Source organism: Zophobas morio, unplaced genomic scaffold (genome assembly GCF_036711695.1).
Source record: "Zophobas morio isolate AGI-343-1 ecotype UQ-CSIRO unplaced genomic scaffold, CSIRO_AGI_Zmor_V1 ptg000011l, whole genome shotgun sequence".
Taxonomy (NCBI): domain Eukaryota; kingdom Metazoa; phylum Arthropoda; class Insecta; order Coleoptera; family Tenebrionidae; genus Zophobas; species Zophobas morio.
Window position 1 is genome coordinate 604,719 of NW_026972116.1, and position 13,662 is coordinate 618,380.

The window sequence follows — 13,662 nt, forward strand, 5'->3', positions numbered from 1 at the left end:
AATTTGTGTATGTTGGAAAATAGAATACAAGTTGACACAATTTATTGTGACTTTTCTAAAGCTTCTGACATGGTTCAACATTCGTTACTTTTACAAAAGTTACATCGCTTTGGATTACCTGATGGGTGTAGTACAAATTCTTCGTAGTTATCTGACAGGTCGTGAGAATTATGTGCAATATCAAGGGGATCCTATCCCGCTTATTTAAAAGTAAAAGTGGTGTTTTGCAGGGTTCAGTACTTGGTCCGTTGCTGTTCCTACTTTTGATTGATGCTATTATGAAACCTCCTTTCGGATTCCCTATTTTATGCAGACGATTCAAAGTTATATCATATCATAAAAACGTGTCAGACTGTGAGAGACTGCAGTCTGATCTGCAGCGCTTATTTCAATGGTGTATCCTCAACCGCCTCCAAATGAACAAAGACAAGTGCAAAGTGATGACCGGGGTAATGACCTATACTAGGAAAAAACCCAATTATCAATTATTATGCTATTGATGATCAAATTCTGAAGCGTTGTACTACATTCAAGGATCTAGGTATCACATTTGGCAACAAACTCACCTTTAATGCACAATTGCATCGCGTGATCAGAAATGCTTGTTGGCAATCTTGGATTTTTAGTTGAAATTGGTATCATGATGTTTTTACTTCCCGAGCGTAAGCAAAGCAAGTATTGTAATCGAGTCCGTCGGCCGACTCTCTACTTTTACGTTTTCTCGATCCTTCATGACCCCTAGAAGACGAAGAAATAGGTCTCCCATTTCCGTCTGTCCGTCTGTCCGTCTGTCTGTCCGTCTGTCCGTCTGTCCGTCTGTCTGCCGTCCCGGATTTTTATTAGACAGATAATCTCCGAAAGTACTGGACCGATTGTTGTGAAATTTTGTACTTATATTAGGAATGTCATGTAGATGGTAAAACGCTAACCAAAATTTGCCTAATCATCCCCACCACTAATGCGATGACGTCACTTCAAAATAGTCCTACACATGTAGTTTACGACTCCGAATTGAGTTTTTACCCGAAACGTCCAGATTTTTGGAAAAAAAAAGCAAAATTATAAAACAACATTTTGCAATTTAATTTTGAATCTGCTAACCCGAATGTTCTGAAATGTTGCAGATGCTTTAAGGCTACAAAGAGCATCATAAATCTTTAGTCAAAATATATTTGGTTATCCCCTCCAAAAACTTGATGACGTCAGCTCAAAAGTTTGCCGAATAAATCCTATCTAAAATGTACAAAATATGATGAGTCTGTACTTGTAATTTATCATTCCATTCATATTTTTTGAATTTGCATATACCGGGTGACTCAAAAAAAATAATGAATGCCTAAAATTTATTTTATTGGTTTACTCAGGAACTACAAAACCGAATGCTTTGAAATCTACTACGAAAAAAAAACATAACAGACATGCAGTCGTCACGTTTCCGACAGCGAGGGAAGTACTGTCTAAACTCTTTAGACCAATTTTTTATAATTTCCGGTTGTCAGCTGTCAAGATAGACAGATTGTTGACATTTTTAATTTGCAAAATGTATCGAAAACGTAACCTAAATTTATCGCATGTCTGCCACACAATTACTTCCGTTATGGCAACATAAACGCAAAAAAATTCACATTTTTGTTTAAAAAGTACTACCAATAGACTCAGTCATTTCTGATTACGCGGAATAACAACACTTTGCAATTTAATTTTGCATCTGCAAAACCAAATGCTTTAGGATCTTGCAGAGCTTAAAAACTATCGTAAGCATGGTAAATTTTTAATGGAAATATATGTTTATCCCCCATAAAAAAATTCTTACGTCAACTTCAAATTTTGCCGAATAAATCCTATCAAAAGTACGGAAATTAAGATGACTTTATATTTGCGATTTATATTCTTTACAAATGCTTTGACAAAAAAATTAATGAACGGGTCAATTTATTTTATTGATTAAATCAAGAACTGCTCACTCCTTTTTCTCAAAAATTTGGGAATACAATAGAGTGCACCTATCAAAACTCGTCGGCACCAAAGTTAGGAAGGCCCATTTAAAAATATAAATAATAATAATACATAATGTATTTATTGTCTAACAGAACATAATTCCTCTTATAAGACAACCAACCAAATATAAATAAATATATATATAAATTAAATTTGAAACATACTCGTAGCGCGCCTCTTTATATTTACTTTAACATTACATACCTAGATATCTTTATTTTAATTTATAGGGGCTCAAAAATAAAATAAAATTCACAAAATCAAATTTTATCATTTTTCGAAAAACAAAAAAACAATAGGTTTTATTGTACTTCAACTGTCCAACTAACCTTCGGACAATTTTTAATTCCCGAGCGTAAGCTAAGGAAGTATTGCAATGAGTCAGTTCATCAGGCGACTCGTTACTCTCATATTTTCTCGATGGGTCATGAGCCCTAGAGTAGGAAAAAATAGGTCCTCGTTTCCGTCTGTCCGTCGGTATGTCTATCCGCCAGGAATGAATTTGTGAAAATTATTTGAATTGTCAAACAAAACATTAAACCCTGAAATTTTTTCAATTTGGAAGTAAATGTCAACCTAGTTGTTGTTTAATACAATGTGTTAAAAATTTTGATTATCATAATGTCACTTGTACAAGTGAGTGTTCATATCCAAATTATATATGTCACTTTTGTCACTCTGTTTTGACTTTTAAATGCAGTGGCTAAAGCATCCAAATTTTGACAAATCAAGTGAAGGCTATTAGTGCGAATCCAATTTATCGGTAAGTTTTTTCTGCGACTTTAACTATTCGTAGTTTCTGGAAAATTATACAGCATACAGAAATACAAAACATGGCAAATCAAAAACTATTATTATTACTATTGTATTTCATACATATTTTAAGATAAGTAAGGTTTTAAATACATTTTTTCACTTTTTATTGTACCATTCGATAATGTTAGACCTTAGATGCAGGAAGATCAGGCCAAATCAACCTACAAATGTGGAAACATATTTGCGAATAAAAACTATATATATAAAACTTTAGGTTTAACATAATTATTTACATGAATTTTTTTTTATTTTTACGAAAACACTGTTAACGAAATTCGGATTGCCAGTTTAGCTTCATTAAAAAAGAATTTGGTAATTAAACTCTAAATATTACCTATGTAATTGTGATCTGGTGGAAATTATTTTCATGACCTAATTTAAAAAAAATATATATAGAATTCATTTTCCGCCAACACGAACTCCAAACACAAGTGCGTTCTTTTGACAACAATCTAACCTACAAACATGCGTAATAAATTATGTACATTAACATTCCACATTGAACCCCCTCTTCCAGTTTCACATTTAAATGACTTTTGAAACATAATTACTGTGTGTGATAAGCAAAATATTCCTCAAACTAACCTCCTCTTAACAGATTAACACTAAATGAAAATATTTAGATACCGTCCATTGTTCACTTTGCTTATTATTATCCAAATGACCAAAAGTCTAAGCAACGAAATGTATTACCACCATCACTTTTCCCCCATTTGTTCGAAATTCATACTTTTTTCTAACGATCGAAACAAAAATCAAAAAACAGCACTTAACTCACTAATTATGCATACAGAGGAAAAATGACGGCAAAGAGAATTGTGATAATATGGTTTTGCGGCGCCAACTCTACTATATTAACATAATAATCGTTTTGTTTTAGTGGGGCCAGTCTGACTGTGGAGCAACCAGTATTACAATTTTACTAACCTTAAAAAAATTTTCGTTGCAGGTGGCAGTCCATAATTTCACAAGTCACTTTGAGATGCACCAACACTTTTGAAGCAATTAAAATGTTGTAAACACACTCGTAACACTTCACGACGTTATGATTTCGAGCAAACGATAAAAGTCCGGCATTAATGGGGTTATAAAATATTTAGAAAATCCGATTTTACAAAACATTGTTCAAGACAACGCGACGCGTATGCAACGTGCAAAGCCCACACTTTCGAACCGACGGCCTGCCGTACACTGCAGCAGGATTTACACGGAAAGCCGGGCGTCCCCTCCAGTTGGTTTGTTCGCGTTAGAACAAGGACTAGTTCCAATTTGAGCTTTAATTACATATGGAGTCGGTTTAGGTCAAGCATATTTTTTACGTTATTGACTGATTGTTATAAATTTGGTGTTAGTTGCGAAAAATTGTTAGACGATTTTATTTTTATTTTCATTAGTAGTTGCACAAGTTTCAGTAGCATTTCTTGGCCTTACCCCAGAAGTTCAGTTTACCCTGAAATAACAAATAACTAGTATAGCTTTGCTTTTTCATGATGTAATAGGCTCCGGGCATAAATTTGAATTTGGGCCCCTTAGCGGTCAATTCATAACTATTGGTGTGACACAGTTATACACGTGCTTCTGAGTCGTTTGCGCGCTTTTTCGTTGTTGTACGTACTTTTTCCCTTGTGTGCCTCAGAAAAAAAGCAGAAAATGAAAATTGTAGTTCACCCCGGCTTTAAAAACATCGTTTTCGAACACCGGACAGAAGCTGCGAAACGGAAAGGCAAGTTATTAGTAGAAGCTGGTCACGTTTTTAAAGTTGTAGAGAAAAAATTAGGAGAAGGTATTTCTTATGTATCTGCTTCTGTCGCTAGACAGGCAAATAGTAATTTACACAACTAGTTCGGGATAGCCTGCGTCCCGCATGAACGCTTGTTTGCGGCACGACCGAAGGGAGTGACGCATTTGTGTGAATGCGGGAAGAAGGCTCACGAACGTGTTGTGTATAATATTTTTTGCAACGAATAAACCTTTAAACTGAAGAGATTAACTGTGAGTTATTTATAAATAACGGCATTGACAGCGCCGTCACCACGTCACAATGTTGACACTACCCGAGTATTTTAAGGTTACCATGGCAACGGAAAGTCAAAATGCACGTGTTCGGGAAGTTCGAACTCCTGCACCCTGGTGAATGCGCGAAAGCCATCAAAAAAGGTCATGAGTGCAAAAAGTGAATTTGGAGCCTTATTTAGTCGAGTTACAGGTACGTAATGGACAATTTTAACCAGTGTTTAATTTATTTATTATAGCTTAATAAGAATCGACAGGTTGTGGAAGCGAGTTGTAGTTGTGTAGCTGGCATTGCTGGTTTATCTTATACTATTAAACGAGCAAAGTTTGTATATATGTTACAGTCAAAGCGTACATTTCAGCGAATGTATACACTGACTAGTCAATTTGACGTACGGTTTTAGCCAAAGTATTCACTGCGCATGGAAATGGATACTTTTACTAGTAAATGTATACATTCACTAGACAGTGTATGCATTTACTGCAGTCTGTTAGTCAAAGCTTCAATAAAAAGAAATACTTAAATATCACAATTGAGGAGCTCAGAGAAGAAGTAGTACAAGTGACATTTTTTTTTTAAATTAGTTAAGTGCTGAACAGTATATTCACTAATGCTTATGGAGAAATAGAAATAACATAAAAAGTTAAACTTTCTATGTTGTTCTCTAAACCTGTACACATAAGATAGGATAAATGAAAAAACTTCCAGGAATTACTCCCACATGTAGCTAGTTTTTTTTAAGTTTGCAGATGATAATAAATTAATAAAAGAAAGGGTTAGCATGTCGAAATCGATAACGAAGAAGATAACAAACTTTGTTTTTATTGCAGTTTTATCCATTGTAGATAATATTAAACTAACACTTAATATGTACTACACACCACACAAAAACAATAAATCACAAATACCGCTAAAACATCAGTAGGTACAATGTGAGGTTATGTCACCATGTATTATTTGGTGCATACTTTGACTAAGCGGGAACCGTTAATGTATACATTGAAAGTTAAAGCTTACACATCGTCCATTGTGAACACATTTACTGAGCAAATCAGTCAATGCATACATTGGCTAGTCAGTGTATACATTGACGGAATGAACACTTTGACTGTAACATATATATACATATATGTTCATAAAGTGGGCTTTTCCGCACATTTTTCGAGTAAATTTCAGTCAGTTTGGCATATTTTGTGCACTTTCGCACTGGTGCCAAACTACCACCGCACCCGGTCGGCAGTTCGGCACGAGATTTGGCAACATGGTAAAGGATCGACAAACATGCAACAGAAAATCATTAATTGAAAGCAGAATTTCTTCTTTCCACAGGTAGATGGCAGTATGAGAATATTTATCATAAGCAAAATCGGAAAATAGTGAATAATGCCGAAGTTCGGCGTGCGTAAGTGTTTGACTTCCACCACTAGTCCTCAGTCCAGGTACAATTTATATTGCAGAAATACTTTGTTTTGAGAAATGTGAAAATTTGAACCAAATACTGCGCAGTACTACGTGTAGAATGCTCAAAATTTTCTTACGTATAACGCAAGGCCTTTTGTTGTAGAAAACCAGTTCTTTTTTGAATCTATAATTTTTTGGAAAAAAAATGCGAAACTGCCTGTTGAATTCGTGTTAGCGTACGAACATTCTGAGCATGTTACACTTAGTATTAGTATTAGGTATTTGCTTCATTTTATCAACAACATGGAATGTCTGCAGTATAGATTGCATCTGGGCAAGATAAGTGGTTTTTAATATTTCAACAGACCAATTCAAGCAGTAATTCAAATTTTTAACAAACAATTCTAGTACTGGGAACCAAAGGCATTATTAACTGTTTAAATTTTCGTATGTTGGTGACTGACAGCTATTTTCTTGTGTGCCAAACTGCCTGGTGCATGTGTACGGTACGCAATTAACAGGCAGTTTCGCATGATTTTTATTTTTTTCTAAAATATTTCATCGTTAAAAAAAGGTATTTTTAACAACAAAAGACTTTATATTACGCGTAAGAATATTCTGAGCAAGCTAAGTGTAAGTATTATGCAGTATATGTTTTGTTATTTAAAAAAAAGTATATTTCTACATTATGAATTGTGTCTGGACATGTTAAGTGGGTGCTGATGTCCTAACAGACCTACTCAGTCGGAAATTCACATCATTAGCAAACAGAAGTGGTTAAGGAAGTAAAAACAAAATTAAGTTTCACTACTTTCGCATTTAGCTTAAGTTGCCATGGATTTACGTTTTTATTGGACAAACTAATTAGAGGTTTTTAATGGTGTAATGGTCCAATTCAAGCGAAAACTTAAAATTTCAGCAAAAGTGATATACTTAGAAATTAAAAACGTCATTAATTGTCAAAATTTTCTCATTTTGCTGACTATGACATTTTATAAATTTTAGCGTGTGTGTCAAACTGTTGCTGCTTGCGTACAGTACGCATAATGCAGTACTTACTTAATTTTTTCGAAAACAAGCAACTTCTGCAGTAAATAATGTATCTGAACGTAATAATCGGTTTATTAATGCTTCAAAAGCCTAATACAAACTGCAATTTACATCTTAAACAAACAGGAGATACTAGGGAAGTAAGGGTGTAATTAATTGTAATAATTTTCGTATTTTGATGACCTTGACAGGTATCTTTGGTGCCAAACTGCCTGTTGCATGCATACGGTACGCATTTAACAGGCAGTTTCGCATGATTTTTATTTTTTCCTAAAATATTTCATCTCTAAAAAAAGGGATTTTTAACAACAAAAGACTTTATATTACGCGTAAGAATATTCTGAGCAAGCTAAGTGTAAGTATTATGCAGTATATGTTTTGTTATTTAAAAAAAAGTATATTTCTACATTATGAATTGTGTCTGGACATGTTAAGTGGGTGCTGATGTCCTAACAGACCTACTCAGTCGGAAATTCACATCATTAGCAAACAGAAGTGGTTAAGGAAGTAAAAACAAAATTAAGTTTCACTACTTTCGCATTTAGCTTAAGTTGCCATGGATTTACGTTTTTATTGGACAAACTAATTAGAGGTTTTTAATGGTGTAATGGTCCAATTCAAGCGAAAACTTAAAATTTCAGCAAAAGTGATATACTTAGAAATTCAAAACATCATTAATTGTCAAAATTTTCTCATTTTGCTGACTATGACATTTTATAAATTTTAGCGTGTGTGTCAAACTGTTGCTGCTTGCGTACAGTACGCATAATGCAGTACTTACTTAATTTTTTCGAAAACAAGCAACTTCTGCAGTAAATAATGTATCTGAACGTAATAATCGGTTTATTAATGTTTCAAAAGCCTAATACAAACTGCAATTTACATCTTAAACAAACAGGAGATACTAGGGAAGTAAGGGTGTAATTAATTGTAATAATTTTCGTATTTTGATGACCTTGACAGGTATCTTTGGTGCCAAACTGCCTGTTGCATGCATACGGTACGCATTTAACAGGCAGTTTCGCATGATTTTTATTTTTTCCTAAAATATTTCATCTCTAAAAAAAGGGATTTTTAACAACAAAAGACTTTATATTACGCGTAAGAATATTCTGAGCAAGCTAAGTGTAAGTATTATGCAGTATATGTTTTGTTATTTAAAAAAAAGTATATTTCTACATTATGAATTGTGTCTGGACATGTTAAGTGGGTGCTGATGTCCTAACAGACCTACTCAGTCGGAAATTCACATCATTAGCAAACAGAAGTGGTTAAGGAAGTAAAAACAAAATTAAGTTTCACCACTTTCGCATTTAGCTTAAGTCGCCATGGATTTACGTTTTTATTGGACAAACTAATTAGAGGTTTTTAATGGTGTAATGGTCCAATTCAAGCGAAAACTTAAAATTTCAGCAAAAGTGATATACTTAGAAATTAAAAACATCATTAATTGTCAAAATTTTCTCATTTTGCTGACTATGACATTTTATAAATTTTAGCGTGTGTGTCAAACTGTTGCTGCTTGCGTACAGTACGCATAATGCAGTACTTACTTAATTTTTTCGAAAACAAGCAACTTCTGCAGTAAATAATGTATCTGAACGTAATAATCGGTTTATTAATGTTTCAAAAGCCTAATACAAACTGCAATTTATATCTTAAACAAACAGGAGATACTAGGGAAGTAAGGGTGTAATTAATTGTAATAATTTTCGTATTTTGATGACCTTGACAGGTATCTTTGGTGCCAAACTGCCTGTTGCATGCATACGGTACGCATTTAACAGGCAGTTTCGCATGATTTTTATTTTTTCCTAAAATATTTCATCTCTAAAAAAAGGGATTTTTAACAACAAAAGACTTTATATTACGCGTAAGAATATTCTGAGCAAGCTAAGGGTAAGTATTATGCAGTATATGTTTTGTTATTTAAAAAAAAATACATTTCTACATTATGAATTGTGTCTGGACATGTTAAGTGGGTGCTGATGTCCTAACAGACCTACTCAGTCGGAAATTCACATCATTAGCAAACAGAAGTGGTTAAGGAAGTAAAAACAAAATTAAGTTTCACTACTTTCGCATTTAGCTTAAGTTCCCATGGATTTACGTATTTATTGGACAAACTAATTAGAGGTTTTTTATGGTGTAATGGTCCAATTCAAGCGAAAACTTAAAATTTCAGCAAAAGTGATATACTTAGAAATTAAAAACATCATTAATTGTCAAAATTTTCTCATTTTGCTGACTATGACATTTTATAAATTTTAGCGTGTGTGTCAAACTGTTGCTGCTTGCGTACAGTACGCATAATGCAGTACTTACTTAATTTTTTCGAAAACAAGCAACTTCTGCAGTAAATAATGTATCTGAACGCAATAATCGGTTTATTAATGTTTCAAAAGCCTAATACAAACTGCAATTTACATCTTAAACAAACAGGAGATACTAGGGAAGTAAGGGTGTAATTAATTGTAATAATTTTCGTATTTTGATGACCTTGACAGGTATCTTTGGTGCCAAACTGCCTGTTGCATGCATACGGTACGCATTTAACAGGCAGTTTCGCATGATTTTAATTTATTCCTAAAATATTTCATCTCTAAAAAAAGGGATTTTTAACAACAAAAGACTTTATATTACGCGTAAGAATATTCTGAGCAAGCTAAGTGTAAGTATTATGCAGTATATGTTTTGTTATTTAAAAAAAAGTATATTTCTACATTATGAATTGTGTCTGGACATGTTAAGTGGGTGCTGATGTCCTAACAGACCTACTCAGTCGGAAATTCACATCATTAGCAAACAGAAGTGGTTAAGGAAGTATAAACAAAATTAAGTTTCACTACTTTCGCATTTAGCTTAAGTTCCCATGGATTTACGTATTTATTGGACAAACTAATTAGAGGTTTTTAATGGTGTAATGGTCCAATTCAAGCGAAAACTTAAAATGTCAGCAAAAGTGATATACTTAGAAATTAAAAACCTCATTAATTATCAAAATTTTCTCATTTTGCTGACTATGACATTTTATAAATTTTAGCGTGTGTGTCAAACTGTTGCTGCTTGCGTACAGTACGCATAATGCAGTACTTACTTAATTTTTTCGAAAACAAGCAACTTCTGCAGTAAATAATGTATCTGAACGTAATAATCGGTTTATTAATGTTTCAAAAGCCTAATACAAACTGCAATTTACATCTTAAACAAACAGGAGATACTAGGGAAGTAAGGGTGTAATTAATTGTAATAATTTTCGTATTTTGATGACCTTGACAGGTATCTTTGGTGCCAAACTGCCTGTTGCATGCATACGGTACGCATTTAACAGGCAGTTTCGCATGATTTTTATTTTTTCCTAAAATATTTCATCTCTAAAAAAAGGGATTTTTAACAACAAAAGACTTTATATTACGCGTAAGAATATTCTGAGCAAGCTAAGTGTAAGTATTATGCAGTATATGTTTTGTTATTTAAAAAAAAGTATATTTCTACATTATGAATTGTGTCTGGACATGTTAAGTGGGTGCTGATGTCCTAACAGACCTACTCAGTCGGAAATTCACATCATTAGCAAACAGAAGTGGTTAAGGAAGTAAAAACAAAATTAAGTTTCACTACTTTCGCATTTAGCTTAAGTTCCCATGGATTTACGTATTTATTGGACCAACTAATTAGAGGTATTTAATGGTGTAATGGTCCAATTCAAGCGAAAACTTAAAACTTCAGCAAAAGTGATATACTTAGAAATTAAAAACGTCATTAATTGTCAAAATTTTCTCATTTTGCTGACTATGACATTTTATAAATTTTAGCGTGTGTGTCAAACTGTTGCTGCTTGCGTACAGTACGCATAATGCAGTTCTTACTTAATTTTTTCGAAAACAAGCAACTTCTGCAGTAAATAATGTATCTGAACGTAATAATCGGTTTATTAATGTTTCAAAAGCCTAATACAAACTGCAATTTACATCTTAAACAAACAGGAGATACTAGGGAAGTAAGGGTGTAATTAATTGTAATAATTTTCGTATTTTGATGACCTTGACAGGTATCTTTGGTGACAAACTGCCTGTTGCATGCATACGGTACGCATTTAACAGGCAGTTTCGCATGATTTTTATTTTTTCCTAAAATATTTCATCTCTAAAAAAGGGATTTTTAACAACAAAAGACTTTATATTACGCGTAAGAATATTCTGAGCAAGCTAAGGGTAAGTATTATGCAGTATATGTTTTGTTATTTAAAAAAAAATACATTTCTACATTATGAATTGTGTCTGGACATGTTAAGTGGGTGCTGATGTCCTAACAGACCTACTCAGTCGGAAATTCACATCATTAGCAAACAGAAGTGGTTAAGGAAGTAAAAACAAAATTAAGTTTCACTACTTTCGCATTTAGCTTAAGTTGCCATGGATTTACGTTTTTATTGGACAAACTAATTAGAGGTTTTTAATGGTGTAATGGTCCAATTCAAGCGAAAACTTAAAATTTCAGCAAAAGGGATATACTTAGAAATTCAAAACATCATTAATTGTCAAAATTTTCTCATTTTGCTGACTATGACATTTTATAAATTTTAGCGTGTGTGTCAAACTGTTGCTGCTTGCGTACAGTACGCATAATGCAGTACTTACTTAATTTTTTCGAAAACAAGCAACTTCTGCAGTAAATAATGTATCTGAACGTAATAATCGGTTTATTAATGTTTCAAAAGCCTAATACAAACTGCAATTTACATCTTAAACAAACAGGAGATACTAGGGAAGTAAGGGTGTAATTAATTGTAATAATTTTCGTATTTTGATGACCTTGACAGGTATCTTTGGTGCCAAACTGCCTGTTGCATGCATACGGTACGCATTTAACAGGCAGTTTCGCATGATTTTTATTTTTTCCTAAAATATTTCATCTCTAAAAAAGGGATTTTTAACAACAAAAGACTTTATATTACGCGTAAGAATATTCTGAGCAAGCTAAGTGTAAGTATTATGCAGTATATGTTTTGTTATTTAAAGAAAAGTATATTTCTCTATTATGAATTGTGTCTGGACATGTTAAGTGGGTGCTGATGTCCTAACAGACCTACTCAGTCGGAAATTCACATCATTAGCAAACAGAAGTGGTTATGGAAGTAAAAACAAAATTAAGTTTCACCACTTTCGCATTTAGCTTAAGTTGCCATGGATTTACGTTTTTATTGGACAAACTAATTAGAGGTTTTTAATGGTGTAATGGTCCAATTCAAGCGAAAACTTAAAATTTCAGCAAAAGTGATATACTTAGAAATTCAAAACATCATTAATTGTCAAAATTTTCTCATTTTGCTGACTATGACATTTTATAAATTTTAGCGTGTGTGTCAAACTGTTGCTGCTTGCGTACAGTACGCATAATGCAGTACTTACTTAATTTTTTCGAAAACAAGCAACTTCTGCAGTAAATAATGTATCTGAACGTAATAATCGGTTTATTAATGTTTCAAAAGCCTAATACAAACTGCAATTTACATCTTAAACAAACAGGAGATACTAGGGAAGTAAGGGTGTAATTAATTGTAATAATTTTCGTATTTTGATGACCTTGACAGGTATCTTTGGTGCCAAACTGCCTGTTGCATGCATACGGTACGCATTTAACAGGCAGTTTCGCATGATTTTTATTTTTTCCTAAAATATTTCATCTCTAAAAAAGGGATTTTTAACAACAAAAGACTTTATATTACGCGTAAGAATATTCTGAGCAAGCTAAGGGTAAGTATTATGCAGTATATGTTTTGTTATTTAAAAAAAAATACATTTCTACATTATGAATTGTGTCTGGACATGTTAAGTGGGTGCTGATGTCCTAACAGACCTACTCAGTCGGAAATTCACATCATTAGCAAACAGAAGTGGTTAAGGAAGTAAAAACAAAATTAAGTTTCACTACTTTCGCATTTAGCTTAAGTTCCCATGGATTTACGTATTTATTGGAAAAACTAATTAGAAGTTTTTAATGGTGTAATGGTCCAATTCAAGCGAAAACTTAAAATTTCAGCAAAAGTGATATACTTAGAAATTAAAAACGTCATTAATTGTCAAAATTTTCTCATTTTGCTGACTATGACATTTTATAAATTTTAGCGTGTGTGTCAAACTGTTGCTGCTTGCGTACAGTACGCATAATGCAGTACTTACTTAATTTTTTCGAAAACAAGCAACTTCTGCAGTAAATAATGTATCTGAACGTAATAATCGGTTTATTAATGTTTCAAAAGCCTAATTCAAACTGCAATTTACATCTTAAACAAACAAGAGATACTAGGGAAGTAAGGGTGTAATTAATTGTAATAATTTTCGTATTTTGATGACCTTGACAGGTATCTTTGGTGCCAAACT

The 13,662-nt window shown here is 33.0% G+C and overlaps 1 protein-coding gene across 13 annotated transcripts in view; it reads right to left on the bottom strand.

The window, feature by feature from the left end:
• The window catches only part of LOC135126608 (protein artichoke), a 491,663-nt gene extending 487,675 nt beyond the window's left edge, over nucleotides 1–3,988 (bottom strand). For all 13 annotated transcript variants that reach the window (XR_010280082.1, XR_010280084.1, XR_010280083.1 and 10 more), the window contains exon 1: nucleotides 3,742–3,988. The gene's annotated coding sequence lies outside the window, so the exon portion shown is untranslated. The remainder of the gene's footprint in view (nucleotides 1–3,741) is intronic.
• Nucleotides 3,989–13,662: the final 9,674 nt, after the last annotated feature.